This window comes from Pseudorasbora parva, chromosome 5, assembly GCF_024679245.1.
Source record: "Pseudorasbora parva isolate DD20220531a chromosome 5, ASM2467924v1, whole genome shotgun sequence".
NCBI classification, from domain to species: domain Eukaryota; kingdom Metazoa; phylum Chordata; class Actinopteri; order Cypriniformes; family Gobionidae; genus Pseudorasbora; species Pseudorasbora parva.
The window spans coordinates 1,903,477-1,920,020 of record NC_090176.1 but is presented as its reverse complement, the minus strand read 5'-3'; positions in this window follow the sequence as shown (position 1 = coordinate 1,920,020).

The window sequence follows — 16,544 nt, the reverse complement described above, 5'->3', positions numbered from 1 at the left end:
TATTCATTTCTTTGTACATAACATCCATTTCAATCGCTTTTCCCTGATTTTACTCAAGAACCTTCTTGTTATCAATTATTTTCTTGTTATCAATTATTTTCTTGTTATTTTCATAACTCCATTTTCTTTTCCACATAGATTTCCACATACTCAAATCTTTTTGTTACACTTGCTTTTTCCATCAAATCCAGTTTTCACTCATGATAGCCCACATCATTTTTAACTTAAATGAACATAACCATAAAATTGTTAATGTTGAAAACTTCATCAAAATGACATAATTATCCATTTGTATTACATTCAATCAGCTTGTTCACATCTTTATCTCGTGACATTGTGCTTAATCATACTCAATACCCAATTATTTCTCAAAATAACTTTCCAAACCCATGTTATTTAGTAAACCATTCAAAATCTATTCATTAGGGTTTCCTTTAAAGTAACATTTTTCTTTCAATGTCTTGTCCATTAAAACTCTTTAGGCGTAAGCTCCAAATGACCAAAATCTTTACCCTGTTGATTCATGTCATCTGGCAGTGATACTTCTCATCAAATCCTCACTAGCCTTCCTTTGCCACTTACACTAAAATTGTTATAATTTTACCAAGAACTTCCAAATTTCCATAATCTCCCATATTACTTTATAATGTATTCAAATTTGTTGTCATCATCAATTTCTTTAAAACTGTTTAAAAACAATCTGTATTTTGAAAATCATTCATTGTTCAATATTAACTTAATTTGATGTAAAGTGTTCATACATTATGTCAGAAGTTTTACTTTCACAACATTAATCTTTAGGGCTATTTCTCTGTCATTTTGACTCAGATTATTCTTTATCAAAATAGTCTCCAGTGCAGATGCACCATGTGATCATTATTGTTTCAGCCTTATCTCTACTGCTCTACAGAAACCAAAATATTATTCTACTCATCTCCTAATCCCAGTCACACACAAAAAAGTTAGTCACTTGCTCCTTTAACATTTAGACATTATTACTAGACATCTAATGTCCTGCATCCATTTAAGGGATGAAAAATCAAAATCAAAATCAAACTTTTTCTTTTAGAAGTTATCTTTTTGGTCGCCCTTCTGCCTTCAGAAATATGAGGGAATCTCTGGATAATTTAGATAGTGACTTCAGCCAATTTGTCACTTTGTCTCTGCCGTCAAGTTTCTAACATTTATGTTTACCATTTCTAATCAGTTGACATTATTTCAATTTAAACCCTCAGTTAAATTTGGACACGGGTTTTTAACCCATTAAGAAACGGCAATCTTTAACTTTATAATTCCACTTCAACTAATCCAGAGATTAATTCAAATCAGCATTATAAATGACAAAATTAGTCATAATTACCAGTAACGGACAGAGCTGGATACCAGTCCACTTAAAGCTCGTCCAATGTTCTGGATCAACTTTCCCAGATTCCTTCAGAATTAGTAGTTTCTTTAAAGGTTGTCGTTTGCCTTAACCCATCTGTAATGATAAACACTCATTCCAGAGGTTAATGACCTCACACACACTATCAGGACAGAACAGTTTCACAAACCAACACATACAAAACATAAAGTGCAGTCATCAACAAACATACACACATTAAACATATAACTATGAATTGCTCATTCTCAAAATTTGCTTTTAGTGTTTAACTAAAAAATATTTAAACTCAGTTCTTACATGGTTTCTTAACCAATTTTCAAATCATGTCTGTTCGTTATTCCTTCATTTTTAGAGAAGTCAGCTGGGTTGTTTTGGTTCTGATATCATTGCTTTTGTTTTGTTTCAGCTTTAGCAGGACGATAACAGACAGAGCACCATCACTGCTTCTCAAGCAGTCTCTCGCTCTCTTACACGGATAGTCTCTTTTATTAAATTCATTAACCTTTAACCTTCACAAAGTTTATCCTTAAAGAATAAATTTGTATCAGAAATTTAAATGTTTAACTTTCCAATTAGAGATATATAATCATCTCAAAATAAGTTATGCTATGAATTATTTTCTTCAAGTTACTTTAGTTAAATACCTTTTGTTATCCAGACCTCCTCTTTAAACTTCAACAGCTGTTCTTATCTTTAGACACCACCATGCCTTCAAATTCTCCACTGCCATATCTAATGACCTGCAGGATTAAACTCATGATATGGAAATATTAGTTCAATATCACAGTTTTACTGATTCAGTTAATGCATTTTTGTTCTGGTCTCCACAAAGTTATTGACAATCACCTCATGGTCTCAGCTGGCTCTTGAATGACCTTTACCATCATAACTTTCACTCAGGGTCTTCCCTGGCATTCACAAACAGTGCGGTACTTGAGTGAGCGGTATAGAGGAGCCATTATTAGGGCAGGCCGTGCTGTGTCCTGTCTGGACTCTCGGCCCCTACAAACACAGCGTCCCCCCTTACTGATGCTGCTGGCCTCACAGACATCGGTTCAACTCTCATACACACCTCACATAAAAACACCTCCCTTCTTGGAAGTGCCCAATGGCGGTGACCCCCATGTCTTAGGTTGTCCCCCTGCTGGCCAAAAGAGGATCTTACCCGTCTTCGGCGAATCACCCTCATTCACATTGGTCATCGCTTGAGATCTTTGACCCTTAAAATGGATCAGATGTTTTTTTTGGAGCCTTGGGGAAAGTGCATTCAAGAGTCACCAGAGCCATTTAGTCTGCTTACTATAGGTAAAACATGTAGACAGGTTAATCATAACACTACTTAATCACTGATATCAATTACATCTTCCAAACCGCAACACATTAGTGCGTAGATTATACTCAGTGAATTTAGCCATAACCACTGTCCACTCAATTTAATGTCCTGCATGTTGACTCTGACCTGATCCATTGGTCCTGTGCATGGTGGCGGCTAAGATTAGACAAAGATGTCACTGGTCATGGAATATTTTTTTTTTTTTAAATTTCAGTTCATTAAAATTCTGTATTTAAAAAAAACATTTTATAGCTTTATTATTGCCCTCCTAATGGCACTTTCACTCTTTTTAACAAATCACTGTCTCTATGATTTTCAACTGATGCACTGTGCTTTTACTATAAATCTCTTATCACCTAAGACACAGGCTCAGATAACAGCATTGAGCTGGTTTTGAATGAGAGAGAGACTCTGAGTTATTCAGGATGGTTCACTGTGTTTTCATAAACTTTATACTACTCACACTAGCTCAGCATAAGATCTGGCTAGAAATTAAAATTGTTTTCAAATAAGACATCAAACATTTCCTTTAAACTCTATCCTTAGACAGAGATCACAATTTTAATTAATCATAATTTTATTTGTCTTTTTCCCATACAATTAATTTAGAAACTATACATTTCTCAGATTAAGTCTCTGTTACTCTTTCAAGTTTGGCCATAGCACCAGAAATGGTGGGGGCCAGATTCAGATAAGCGAATTGTTTTATTAGAGCTCTGCACCAGCTTATCTTTTTGAAACCAAAACACCAGCATCTAGGGTTTTTAACATATTAACCCCAATTTATTTGATAAAAACTGTTATTACCAACATTCAGACAAATTAACTTTATCAGAAAAGAGGAACAGGAAGCACCTTTTTTATAAACCTGTCATTTAAACCTCTAATGTCACTGTTTATATATTTTCTCACCTCACATGTTTTTCGGTCATTGTCTTTAATTTTACCTCATAATTTTAATTAATTTTCATAGATCTTTCCTTCAAAAATAATTACTTAAGACCTTATATTCATATTTTCATTATACTCCTTCTCCAATCTCTTCCATTCAGACAACCCTAACCAAATAATTAAAGCTTTCTACTACCTTATTTGTTGTTTTGCCAGGGGTGTCACCAAGGAATGATTGCCCGCATCCTCCACCAAAACTGTTAGGGGTAAACAGCTTATGACCCAGGACCAGTAGTGAAGAAATGAAGACAGAGTCAGGATTCCAATTACATAAAAGAAAAATTTACTTTTTAAGTTTGCAGTTTCAAAAGCAGAAGCCAGCTTCAAGTCTCACAAGGAGTTCGTAGGCCGCGCTCCCTCTCTCACCGTCTCGTTGCCTCGCCCTATCGTACATACAATTGTCCCAACAGTTATACCGTTTTCAAGGTCTTATCCACGTCATTACTGCAATGTGGATGGTTCTGATTGGCTCAGTGACAATGCACAGTCATGGTAAATTTCCACTCATGTCAGTTAATCTGATGCACGTTTACATAGACATGTCACTTGTTGACGCTTTCACCCCAGAATAAGGCCCGTAGTGACCTTCCCGATCTGGAGCAGGCGCCAGCTTGCCCAGAACAACAAGTCCACCCATCTCTTAGGGTGCCCATTGTACACCATTCTCAACACTGATCTGTAACAGAGGATATTGCGCACATACACAGATACACAGTCTCTCCAAGGTTGGAGCTGATTAAGCTCCAGTTCTAACCAGTTCTTACCAAAACATACTGATAACATGTGCTTTCTTTCAGTGAGAGGGACACACAATAGTACAGGCAATATTCATCTTGAGTCTTTAGTGTTTCAGTAAAAGGAAATATAAAAGGAATAAAACATAATAAATTAAATGAAAGACAAATCCATATTTCATATCTGGAAGCCGGGCTAAGTGAGCAAACGCTGTTACTCCACTCCTGACAAGTTAGGGGTGTGTGATGCCTCCAAAATCCAAACACATAACCTTGTTGCCAGTGTTTAGTGACACATCACACATCTCTAGGCCAGACCCTCAGTCACTCCTCAGAGACCAAATACACACTTTAGAAAACAAGAAACTAAAACAAAATCATAACTGGATAGAATCATTATAATAATATAGGATAAATATTGATTAAAGTTTTGATTATGAAGTTAATTAGGATATGAATATATACAGGTATATTGAAGCGGCAGTGGATTTCAGAATCCCCCCCTTCAGTAATATTCCAATTCTATTGCCTAAGTCTGTCTTTAACCCTTGTGTGGTGTTCATATTTTTTGTTACTCAGCCAGTGTTCGTGGATCTGGTGGACCCGCTGCATTTTGGGGTTTTTAATTCAACACAATCAAAAAATGAATGTTAAAATACTCAAGAGATGTTTACTTCACACTCGGATATGTGTTGTATGTTTACTCTCCATAGGATAATGGTTTTTCTAATGTACAAACTGTATAATATATCCCTCTAAACTAACCCTACCCATAAACCACAGAAAACGTTTGCCATTTTTTGAATTTCAAAAAACACCATTTAGTATGTTTTAGTATGAGGACACAGATATCGTCATAAACCATGTTTATGTTGTAAAACCCATGTAATTATACACATTTGTGTCCTCATAAACCATATACATGAACACACACACACACACACACACACACACACACACACACACACACACACACACACACACACACACACACACACACTAATAGCAGGCCTTCCCATATGAAAAAAACCTATATGGTTCATATATAGCGACCATATATGTTCCTTACTTAAATCAGTCAGAATTATCTTATATGTTTAATGTAAGTCCCATATATGTCATACACAAAATCAGACCGTTTATGGCCCATTTAATACTAAAAAGCACACAGAAAACTTTTAGAACTTTTAGAAATAAAAATGTCTTTATTTCTTCAGTGGAAAAGAAATTAAGTTTCTTGAAGAAAACATTCCAGGATTGTTCATGATATAATGGTTTTCAGGTGAAACCAAAATGGGTCCAAATCAATGCAATTTCAAAGGGCTTCGATGGGCTTCAGGGCCGATCCTGAACTCCCTGGGGCCCTAAGCAAAATTCTGCTAAGGGGCCCTCCTACCTGACCTGTAAGCTATTTAAACCATTTCCCATTGCCATGCAGTTACAACTGACACCTTAGTGCTCCCAATACAATCCTCCCTCCTTTGAACAAAACAGTCACACAATGATGGATGTGGATCATCTGGGTCTGTGCTAGAACTGGCTGAGGCTGGATGTGGATCATCTGGGTCTGTGCTAGAACTGGCTGAAGCTGGATGTGGATCATCTGAGTCTGTGCTAGAACTGGCTGAGGCTGGATGTGGATCCTCTGGGTCTGTGCTAGAACTGGCTGAAGCTGGATGTGGATCATCTGGGTCTGTGGTAGTACTGGTTCAGACTGGATGTGGATCATCTGGGTCTGTGCTAGCACTGGTTCAGACTGGATGTGGATCATCTGGGTCTGTGCTAGCACTGGTTCAGACTGGATGTGGATCATCTGGGTCTGTGCTTGTACTGGCTGAGGCTAGATGTGGATCATCTGGGTCTGTACTAGTACTGGCTGAGGCTGGATGTGGATCATCTGGGTCTGTGCTAGTACTGGCTGAGGCTGGATGAGGATCATCTGGGTCTGTGCTAGTACTGGCTGAGGCTGGATGTGGATCATCTGGGTCTGTGCTAGTCTGGCTGAGGCTGGATGAGGATCATCTGGGTCTGTGCTTGTACTGGCTGAGACTGGATGTGGATCATCTGGGTCTGTGCTAGTACTGGCTGACGCTGGATGTGGATCATCTGGGTCTGTGCTAGTACTGGCTGAGGCTGGATGTGGATCATCTGGGTCTGTGCTAGTACTGGCTGAGGCTGGATGTGGATCATCTGGATCTGTGCTAGGACTGGCTGAGGCTGGATGTGGATCATCTGGGTCTGTGCTAGTACTGGCTGAGGCTGGATGTGGATCATCTGGGTCTGTGCTAGTGCTGGCTGAGGCTGGATGTGGATCATCTGGGTCTGTGCTAGTACTGGCTGAGGCTGGATGTGGATCATCTGGGTCTGTGCTAGTACTGGCTGAGGCTAAATGTGGATCATCTGGGTCTGTGCTAGTACTGGCTGAGGCTGGATGTGGATCATCTGGGTCTGTGCTAGTACTGGCTGAGGCTGGATGTGGATCATCTGGGTCTGTGCTAGTACTGGCTGAGGCTGGATGTGGATCATCTGGGTCTGTGCTAGTACTGGCTGAGGCTGGATGTGGATCATCTGGGTCTGTGCTAGTACTGGCTGAGGCTGGATGTGGATCATCTGGGTCCGTGCTAGTACTGGCTGAGGCTGGATGTGGATCATCTGGGTCTGTGCTAGAACTGGCTGAGGCTGGATGTGGATCATCTGGGTCCGTGCTAGTACTGGCTGAGGCTGGATGTGGATCATCTGGGTCTGGCTGACGCTGGATGTGGATCATCTGGGTCTGTACTAGTACTGGCTGATGCTGGATGTGGATCATCTGGGTCTGGCTAGTCAAATGCAAATGCGGTCAAATACAACCTTTTTCTAAAACCGAAATAACTATCTCGCAACTATGTCGCAACAATAAGAAAAGAACAAATGCGCATATTGTCATAACTTAGAGTTTACACATCGGTTGCACACCGATGCTCAACTCAGCGCCGCGACACGTCTTTAAAATATTGAGCACCCCCATATTGCCAAAATGGTATGATCCTCATTTCATAACATCGACCGTGAGATCGGTGGTCGAATCAGGCTCCACATATCGATGCATCGAATCTTTGACTATTCGGGGTCACTCCTAAATTTTAGTGTCCCCAACTGAGCAAGCCAATGCAACCAAAGGAACCAAAACTTCATCAGGGCATGATGGAGAAAAATAAACCTTGGGAGAAACCAGACTCAGCCGGGGTGCCAGTTCTCCTCTGGCCTATTAACACACTGTGTATGATTATTATACTGGCAACCTTACAGGTCAGAAACCATATTAGATGGGAATATTCAAAATTTCAGGGTATCACGGAAGAGACGGGCTTATTTAGGATGGTGCGTCGATTACACAAGAGTATGAATACATGAAAGATCGGAATTATTGCGCAGGAGGCGGGTTTTGAGCATGACGTGCCGGTAAGGCAAATTCGGAGGAGACACCAATTGACACGGTCTCAGCAGACACTCCAGGATGCGTTGGTCATGTCCAGGCGCGGGTCCACCTAAACCGATAAACAGTGTTGGGAGTAACGCATTATAAAAGTAATACATTACAGTAACTTATTACTATTTGCTGTAACGCAGTAGTGTAAGGCATTACTAATCAATTTTCAGTAATATTTTACTCGGTACATTTACAGTAACGCTTGCGTTGACAGAATAAGACTACTGCACACCGTGACACCGTTGTTTAGATTTTTTATAATAATAAAGTAATTTAGTTCAGTTAGAGAACAGGCCGTTCAAATAAAAACGGAAGGTGTCTGCTAAGCATGAGCCGAATGTGTGATCTTGAGCTGACAGATGATCGCGGAAGATTTGGTTTCAAAGTAAAATGTAAAAGCGCCTATTAAATGGGGTTTGTCATTGTTTTGTGTATTTCATTAAGAATAATAGGCTAATTTTAAACCGAAACTAAAATTCTGCTTGGCCGCACAGAACGCGCATTTATAACGAGCTGTCATTCACGGTGTGCGCGCACTGGCGCGTTTTCAGTTCATATGGAAGCTTAACTTTTATAGGAATTCTTGAAAGCACTCGCTTTGCATCCGCTCCCGTTATTAATGCCCAAGCGGCGGTGCGCATGTTCCTTTCGCTTAAATAGAATAGTGATTTAAAAGCCCAGATACCGGTGATGTCATCACACTTTGATTAACCGGTGGGAAAATGTCCCCACCGTCTCATCCCTACTGTACATTCGCGAGATGGATGCGCATTGCTTAGTTTATCAGAGATAAGGACAAGAACGTAGGCTAGTCAAATGCAAATGCGGTCAAATACATACAAACATAGTTGGATCATCATGATTTCTTGCATTGTCTTGAGCATTCACTTTTTTGCCAATTCTCTATTGTTAGCATGGATGGCCCATGTCATTATGCTTCATCATATCGCCTTCTACTGGATGTAAAATGCTCTCTGCCTACATTTTAGAATGTTAAGAGCTACTTCTGAAGTTATTTTGGTGAAAGTAACTCAAGTAATAAGTAATACTCAAGTGAAAGTAATACAGGAGTAATGTAACGCATTACAATTCTGAGACAGTAATATTGTAATGTAATGAAGTACTTTTAAATAAGTAATCTATAATATATTACAGTTTGGAAGTAACTTGCACAACACTGCAGATAAACAGAGAGACTAACATTAGCGTAGATGCCGCTCTCTTTATGATGTAACGAGTACATCAGGTGTTATGGGAAGTGTTCCCGGTTCCGGCTGACCTAGTTAATGCAGCCTAACAATCAGTCAATTGATTTGAATAATGAAAGTTAAAAATGTTCTGTGTGTATGCCATAGTAAAGAGATGTGTTTTTAGTCTAGATTTAAACTGACAGAGTGTGTCTGCTTCCCGAACAATGCTAGGAAGACTATTCCAGAGTTTAGGAGCTAAATAGGAAAAGGATCGACCGCCTGCAGTTGATTTAGATATTCTAGGTATGATCAACTGGCCAGAGTTTAGAGACCGCAATAGACGTGATGGAGTATAATGTGTTAAGAGCTCGCTTAAGTACTGGAGCTAAACCATTTAGTGCTTTGAGTAATAAGCAAGATTTTAAAATGTATGCGATGTTTAATAGGGAGCCAGTGCAGTGTTGACAGAACTGGACTAATATGATCATACTTCCTGGTTGTAGTAAGAACTCTAGCTGCTGCATTTTGGACCAGCTGGAGTTTGTTTATTAAGCGAGCAGGGCAACCACCCAGTAGAGCATTACAATAATCTATCTATCTATCTATCTATCTATCTATCTATCTATCTATCTATCTATCTATCTATCTATCTATCTATCTATCTATCTATCTATCTATCTATCTATCTATCTATCTATCTATCTATCTATCTATCTATCTATCTATCTATCTATCTATCTATCTATCAGCTGGAGTTTGTTTATTAAGCGAGCAGGGCAACCACCCAGTAGAGCATTACAATAATCTAGCCTTGAGCTCATGAACGCATGTACTAACTGTTCAGCATTTTGCATTGAAAGCATGTGCCGTAATTTAGATATATTTTTAAGATGATAGAATGCGGTTTTACAGATGCTAGAAACGTGGCTTTCAAACGAAAGATTGGTATCAAAGAGCACACCCAGGTTCCTCACTGACGACGAGGGCTTGACAGAGCAGTCATCAAGTGTTAGACAGTATTCTCGGTTACTACTTGTGGAGCTTTTCTGTCCAATAATTAAAAATTCAGTTTTATCTGAATTAAGTTGCAAGAAATTACTATTTATCCAATTTTTTATATCAGCTCTGCATTCCGTTAATCTTGTGAATTGGTAGGTTTCGTCAGGTCATGAGGAAATATAGAGCTGAGTATCGTCAGCATAACAATGAAAACTAACGCCATGCTTCCTAATGATATCTCCCAGTGGTAGCATATACTGGGTGAAAAGCAGCGGTCCTAACACTGAGCCCTGCGGTACCCCATACTGAACTTGTAATCGGTGTGACATCTCTTCATTTACTGCTACAAACTGATAACGGTCAGATAAGTACGATTTAAACCATGCCAAAGCAGTTCCACTAACGCCAACATCATGTTCGATTCTATTCAGAAGAATATTGTGATCGATAGTATCGAATGCAGCGCTAAGATCGAGTAACACTAATAGAGAGATACAACCACGATCAGATGATAAGAGTAAATCATTTGTAACTCTAATTAGAGCAGTCTCAGTACTATGATACGGTCTAAATCCTGACTGGAAATCCTCACATATACCATTTCTTTCTGAAAAGGAACATAATTGTGAAGACACGGCCTTTTCTAGTATTTGTGATAGAAACAGTAGATTCGAGATTGGCCTGTAATTGACTAATTCTTTAGGATCAAGTTGCATTTTTTTAACAAGTGGTTTAATTATAGCCAACTTAAAAGTTTTCGGTACATATCCTAATGTCAAAGATGAATTAATGATATTAAGCAGAGGATCTATGACCTCTGGAAGTATCTCTTTTAATAGCCTAGTCGGTATAGGGTCAACCATACATGTTGTTGATTTTGATGATTTAACAAGTTTAGCCAATTCTTCTCCTCCTATAGTAGTGAATGAGTGTAATTTTTCCTCAGTGACACTACAATGCTCTGTCTGAAGTGATACTGTAATAGACGGCTGCATGGTTATAATTTTATTCCTAATATTATCAATCTTACTAGTAAAGAAGCTCATAAAGTCATTACTGCTGTGCTGTTTCCAAACGTCAGAAGCTGAAGCTTTATTTTTTGATAATTTAGCCACTGTATCGAATAAATACCTAGGGTCGTGTTTGTTTTCTTCTAAAAGAGTTGAGAAATAAGCAGATCTAGCAGTTTTTATGGCCTTTCTGTATGTAATCATGCTCTCTTTCCACAAATTGCGAAAAACCTCTAGTTTTGTTTTCTTCCAGCTGCGCTCCATTTTTCTGGCTGCTGTTTTAAGGGCCCGAGTGTGCTCGTTGTACCACGGCGTTGGATTATTTGCTTTAATCTTCTTTAAGCGCTGGGGAGCAACTATGTCTAAAGTGCTAGTAAAGAGAGAGTCAATAGTTTCTTTTGCAGCATCAAGTTCCTCTTGGCTATCTGTAATGCTGAGGAGATGGAACTGATGAGGAAGATTATGGACAAAGCAATCTTTAGTCGCAGCGGTTATCATCCTGCCATATTTGAAGCGAGGGGATGGCTTTGCAGCCTTAGGTAAATTAAGTATACATGATATTAGGTAATGATCTGAGATGTCATCGCTCTGCTGCAGAATTTTAACAGTATCAACATTTATTCCATGTGACATTATTAGATCTAAAGTATGATTACAGCGATGAGTGGGTCCCGATACGTGTTGTCTAACTCCAATAGAGTTTAGAATGTCTCTAAATGCCAATCCCAATGCGTCTTTTTCATTGTCTATGTGGATATTAAAATCCCCAACAATTAGTACTTTATCTACAGCTAATACTAACTCTGATACAAAACCAGCAAATTCTCTGATAAAGTCTGTATTGTGCCCTGGTGGCCTGTATACAGTAGCCAACACAAATGTCAAACAGGATTTATCATTTACACTACACAACGTTACATAAAGCACCAAAACTTCAAAGGAATTATATTTGAAACTAGACTTCTGAGTAATACTGAAGATATTATTATAAATTACAGCAACACCTCCCCCTTTACCTTTCAGACGTGGCTAATGTTTGTAACAATAATCTCGGGGGGTGCACTCATTTAAAGTAATGTAGCCGTCAGGTTTTAGCCAGGTTTCTGTCAAACACAGCACATCTAAGTTATGATCTATAATCATATCATTAACAATAAGCGTTTTTGGAGAAAGGGATCGAATATTCAGCAACCCAAGCTTTATCAATTGTTCATCCGTATTATATCTGTTGTTTATTTGTTGGACATCAATAAAAATTTTACTGTTGAATGGTTTTGATGTTTTTTTGTATTTACTAATTCAGGGAACAGACACAGTCTCTATGTGATAATATCTAGGTGAAAGAGTCTATGTGATAATATCTAGGTAAAAGAGTCTCTGTGATAATATCTAGGTGAAAGAGTCTATGTGATAATATCTAGGTGAAAGAGTCTCTGTGATAATATCTAGGTGAAAGAGTCTATGTGATAATATCTAGGTGAAAGAGTATATGTGATAATATCTAGGTGAAAGAGTATATGTGATAATATCTAGGTGAAAGAGTATATGTGATAATATCTAGGTGAAAGAGTCTATGTGATAATATCTAGGTGAAAGAGTATATGTGATAATATCTAGGTGAAAGAGTCTCTATGTGCTGTGATTCAGCTGACTCTGGTGATGTGATACCGCTCGCAGACAGTTGGTTTAGCCAGTTTGTCTGCTTCCTGACCTGGGAATTCTATGATGTCGCTGACGTACAGGTGTATTATCTACTAACGGAATTTCATGATCAATTAGATTTGTACAACCCAGGTCCCCATCATGCTTGGCAAAAACATCAGAATATATCGTTAAAAGTCTCCTTACAGCCTCCTTCTCAGTCTCTGGAAGTCCCTGCAATTCTAACCCTTGAACATCAATGTTCAAGGCTGTTGTAATAGTTTGGCACTGAACGATAACGGTATTAGAGTCACATGATAAATGGAAAAAAAATATCTTTATCGGATTTTATCACTACCTCTGCACTAACCAGACTACCCAATCTAATTCTTGATGGTAAATATAGGGGTTCTATGCCAACGTTAACCACTGGTATCTGAACTACTCCTTGGATACACTGCATCAAGGCAGGTGAGATTTATGCCCCAGCAGGCAGCCCCCCATCATCAGGATCCAGAGGTTCTAAAAAGACAGAGATACAACTTTTTATGCTCTTAGGGCACAATGCAGGCACTAACCTCATGGTCCCGGCTGGAATCTGAACCAGATGGCGGGACTGCACTTTCACTTAACCAAAAAACCCAGGAGAAGGGGCATCATCTGCTCGATGGCACTGTGACATGGCATCCTTCCAGCCTAATTCTGCCTGCCTGACCTGTGGAACTGAAAATAATGCTGAACCATGTTTTTCAAACAAATTATTATAACACTGTCCAATCACATTCATACCTAAAAGGCCAGGGATCAGCTCCTTCCTCTGCTGTCCTAGAATAATTTGCCCCAACACAATCACATCGGTTTCAAAGTATCCCACATATGGTATCTCAAGACCATTGGCTGCTTTTAATTGAAACCAACTACATTTTTTAAGGGTGTCTGCTCCCAGTGTTTGGAAATGTGTTACAGTGGTCACCATTGACCCTGTATCCAATAAACAGGAAATCTCCTACAAGACGTTGTAAAATAGTAGGGCAAACAGGTGTCTGTGAAACTTCACTTCCCACCTCCACAATATGACTCAAAACAGTGAGGGATACTACACCATCAGGCTCTCCCACAGAAGTCTTGTTCACAGTCACTTGCGTTTGCATCTATAGGCCAGGGCTGTCAACAATATCTAGCTATATGCCCAACTCGATAAACAGCGAAGACATCGTCGTGAACCATTTTGCCTAAACGAGGTGACAGAGGACTCATTCTTTTGAGACATAAAGCGTTCAAGACGCTGAGTAAGTTAATTTATTTGTACTTGTTGCTGCCTCAACATCTCTTTAACTTCTTTTAGTTCTGTAGTTTCCTGAAATCTACCCTTAGGTTCAGGCTCAACTATCCTGCCCTGGGTAACATTACACCATGGCTGAACATAAGAAGCAACTACTTCTCTATTCCCCTCTTCCACCTACCTAAGAGCTTCTCTTCAAACCTCCAGGAGAGTAGAAGATGGCTTCTCCCCGGTGAGGCTGATGGGATTTGTAGTCCCTAAAATACGCCCTGTTTCATACAGAAGGAATGGAGTTGAGTGATTTAATATTATATTTACACATATTTATCTAGCCTAGAAATCTAGACGCACCCTAGCGGCAGCAAATCTAATCTGCCCGTGAGTGTCGTCTAGCAACTCTCAATACCCTTCTGAGCTGTAATCGCCTAACTTTTGTCGGGCCAATCACATCGTGTATAGAGTCGGTGGGCGGGGACATAATGACGACGGCCGAGTTGCGTTTGCGTGCTTTTAGTAAACACAGAAACTGGCGAACGGCGGCGGTCTTTCGAATCAGCTTTGACCGCGACTCTGGAAGACTTGGAGTTAAGCTTTTCTCTGAGAAAAGAACAAAGAACGGCACTGAAGTCATTCTTAAAAAGGGAAGATGTGTTCGGACTTTAGCCGTCCGGATACAGCGAATGTTTAATCTATCAACGAGCTCTGCTTCACCTTCGTTGCTCTGGTTGGTGTAGCGCTATCCTATCACATGCAGAGGGAGTTTGACAGACAGCCGTTTATCCGCCCCTCGGATTGAGCTGTCAATGGTGAGTTTCCAGACCAAACATCTTGATGTGGGTCTGGCTTGTCAGGCTAATATTTATCTCTATATGTTAAATGAATGGCCTTCAGTACCCAAATTTACACAACTGATCTTTGACTCATAATCTTCTGATTTGGTTTTTAAAGCAAGGGCCACCTCCGAAGAGGTCGACTCTGTGTGAATTTTACATTAATAATATGATTGATTTATTATGATTGACATGATTTATTAATGTGTTGTAAACACATTAATAAATATTGTAATGTTTTTGTTTAAATTATAGTATTATGCAGAAATGTTACACTCTTAGAAAGAATGTGTTAATAATGACACAACTTTTGTTACATTTTTATACATTTTTGGTGAGTTTAGGGAGTTTAGGGAAATATGGAGTTGTGTTCATTTTAACTCATTCATTGTGTTAAAGAGTTTAACCAAGTAAATGTGTCAGAAGGGTAAATACAAAGATGTGAGAAGGTGTAAAATTACATTAGGTGCTAAACCTATTGAGTTAAAAAAAACAAAATCACTAAATCATAAACAAAATCTTAGCATTTAAGAAAAATGCCTCACTTATTACAAATATTTGTTGGATTGATGTGCAATGGGGCCAAAAGTTTGAATGTTTAAGTATCTTTATGTTTTTGAAACATTTATTATGATCGATTTCTGTAGTCCATCTTTTCCACAGCATATGAGTAAAGTGATCATCAGCATAGTCTTTTAAAATCCAACACAATGTTTTTTTCACCCTTGGGAATAAATGAATTCCTCCGAAGACTGGTTCCTGTTCAGAACATGACTGACAACATCAGAATGTTCCCTGGAGTAAAGCAGGTTATGTGACATGACATACCTGGGTGTGTTTAAGGGCAAGCAAGCAGATAACCTGAACATTCACTCCCAAAACCAGAGATAACATTCAGGTTACTCAAGTAGACATAGCAACTTAGTCTCTGAGCATACCCTGCTCCAGAGTGGCTCATGTTCCAGGGTTAGTTTACTTCAGAAGTGTTCAGCGCATTCGTGTCCTTTTGATGAGGCTCCAGTGGGCAAGACAGATTGCCCACAATAATATATACAATAGGCTACAAGTTACAGTTATATATGTGTGTGTGTGTGTGTGTGTGTGTGTGTGTATGTATGTATATATATATATTAGGTGGGCATAATTTTTTATCTTTGAATTAATCTAGATAAGTCTAGATTAAAATGGCTCATCTGAATTCTGCGGAAGGCATTCAGAATGTGTGTGATACCCAAGCAATAGGCGCGTTTTCATGGAGCACTGTAATCGGTCCCAATCAGAATGAAAATGCTCCATATAAACACCTCAATCGGAATAAAAACGCCCAAACAGAATTAAATTCTAATCAGTTTGAGAGGGGTGGAATTAACCTTTTCATGAACTGATCAAACGAAAAAATTCACCAGGTAAACGACCTGACCCGATTACTTTTGGGTGTGCGTCCTTATGTGAAGTTATATACAGAGCACGGGCCTTCACTACTGAAGAGCGCTCTCCACGCTCACACCAGGCTATAATGTTGACAAGACAGGAAAGTTAATTTTTCTGAAGGGTAAACTTTTTATTTTGTAAGAAGTTATGAAGATAATGTTAGAATAATAACAGACACAGCCTGGCTAAACCCTCTCATCTTGACAGCGTTTGTCCAAGGCACTTTTTACTTCAACTGCGCCTGACAGAAGAATGTATTTTTCTGAGAGGATTATTACTTTTACAACAAA